This window comes from Rhagoletis pomonella, unplaced genomic scaffold, assembly GCF_013731165.1.
Source record: "Rhagoletis pomonella isolate Grant_MI unplaced genomic scaffold, Rhpom_1.0 Rhpom_scaffold_00003, whole genome shotgun sequence".
Classification (NCBI taxonomy): domain Eukaryota; kingdom Metazoa; phylum Arthropoda; class Insecta; order Diptera; family Tephritidae; genus Rhagoletis; species Rhagoletis pomonella.
This window is the reverse complement of record NW_023458557.1, coordinates 34,984,057-34,986,194: the sequence shown is the minus strand read 5'-3', so window position 1 is coordinate 34,986,194 and position 2,138 is coordinate 34,984,057. Positions and strand designations below refer to the sequence as shown.

Genomic DNA, 2,138 nt, shown 5'->3' with positions numbered 1-2,138 from the left:
AGGTGCGAATCAAAATCTGGCGCAATGATCAGCAAATCATCAAGATATATGAAAACGTTTCCTTTAAGTTTCTGAGGAATTACGCGGTCCATTAATCGGCACAAACGCTGCGCGGCGTTGCATAAACCGAACGGCATTGTTACAAACTGATACAGGGGCCGTCCAGGTACCGTGAACGCAGTGTATGGTTTGCATTTATCCTCCAACTCAATCTGCCAAAAGGCGAATTTAAGATCAGCACTGCTTATAAAGTGGGTGTCGTCGAGGCGGCTGAGTATGCCTTCGATATTCTGCAGGGTCTCGCTTTCCTCGATCACACCTAATTCCAACATTTTATCTACTTCTTCGTAAACGATCGCTTGCATTGCCGGGGACAAAGGGTAGTGGCGGTCTTTTATTGGCACCGCCTCGTCGACCAGCTTGATGGAATGCTTTTCAAGGTGAGTGCGTCCTAACCCGTGTTCTTCATAAGTTTTGAAGCCGCTGACCACCTGCTGTAGACGTTGTTTTTGTTCCGCCGAAAGAATATGCAGGACACGCCGCTCGTTCTTATCCTCTTCGGACACCAAATCCCGCTCAAATTTGCTGAAGTTGATTTCATCTATTGATATCAGATCTGGAGCTAACTGGAATGCGCGCCAGAAGTCCACCCCTAAGTAGATATTTTGTTCAAGGTGAGGGCATAAAAAAAAAGTTATATTTTGTTCTAAATCTTTGTACTTTACAGGTAAGGTGAGTTTGCCTAACACATTGTGTGAGCGTCCTCCAGCCGTTTTTATACTCGAAACGTACCGTTCAATTGAGGCGTCTAGTTCTTCTATGAACTCCCTACAGCCACGGCCCAGAATGCTTACCGATGCGCCAGTATCTAACAATCCGCGTGTACGAATTCCCTGAGTTTCGATGTCGGCATAAACGCGGGGATCCGCTTGATCTGCGCTCTTTACCGACGACACAACCTTTCGGCGTAGCAGCTTACGTTGTCGAAACCTATCACGCGCCTTTTGAACTTTCCGCGAAACCCTTCGGCGTCCCATCAAGGCGCTGTCGGCGAAAATGCGTTGGCGTGCTTCCAAATACTTCCTCATTCTTTCTTCGTAGGATGGCATACTCACGGTCTTGGGCAAATATTTCTTTGTATTATTTTTGATTTTATTGAAAATGCTAATATTTGTTGCACTTCCAGGTAGTTTTGCGTCGCGACTTAGCCCGTCGGCTGTTGGCGTGTTGGTCGAGGCATCTACTGGTGCGGGGTTTGTGTGGAGCGCGATTCCCCCGTCGTAATGGCGTTCCGTAAGGCGTTTCCCGCTGGGTTGCATACCGGACATTTCGGTGTTATGACATCTAATTTCCCACATTTGAAGCAAAATATTCGGCGCTGCATGGACATGCAATCGGTGAAGAAATGGCCTTCCACACCACAATTCCAACACGATACCTTGCTGCGCCCAGCTGTCTGTCTAGCCGCGCGTTGGTGGCGTATTTCCTCCACGGTGACTTGACCCTCATCTTCGATCGACATGATTTCATTGACGTGTTGTGAGCGTGGAACAAAGCCACTTGTTAGCGTGCGATCCCTACGCGAAAGACACCGTTCCACTTCCTTACATTCCAACCGTAGCTGCTCGAGTGAATACGCGGCAATGGGATATACTATCTTAGCCAACGATTCGCGCAAATTCCCTTTCACTAATCGGATAATCTCGTACTCCGGAATTGGATTTCTAAGTCGCGAGCGCAATGTACCCACCACGTGAAAATACTCGTCTATGGATTCACCAGGTCTTTGCTTCCGCTCGGTCAATTCCCTCAGAAGCTCGAAGTCGGTGTGTTGTGATGCGAATTGGCGTCGAAGTGCGAATTGCAAGCTAGGCCAATCCACTTTACCATGCGACTTAATATAGAGCCAATACCATTCACGCGCCTCCCCACTCAACAGCCTATGGAAGTCGCGTAGAATTTCTCCCCATGAACACGCGTATTGTTCTTTCAGATATTCTAACCGAAACAGAAAATCTTCAACTGACATTGAACCTCGGTTACCTTGATAATTTATCCCCCATTTTTCTATGTTAATATCCGGTCGACTAGCTTTATAATTTTCTTTTACAGACCTAGGACGACCGCTTCCAGAGGGG

At 47.5% G+C, this 2,138-nt stretch overlaps 1 protein-coding gene across 2 annotated transcripts in view; it reads left to right on the top strand.

Moving 5' to 3' along the window:
* Positions 1 to 2,138, top strand: part of LOC118735166 (F-box/WD repeat-containing protein 5) — a 135,847-nt gene that overhangs the window by 17,897 nt on the left and 115,812 nt on the right. The window lies entirely within an intron of this gene.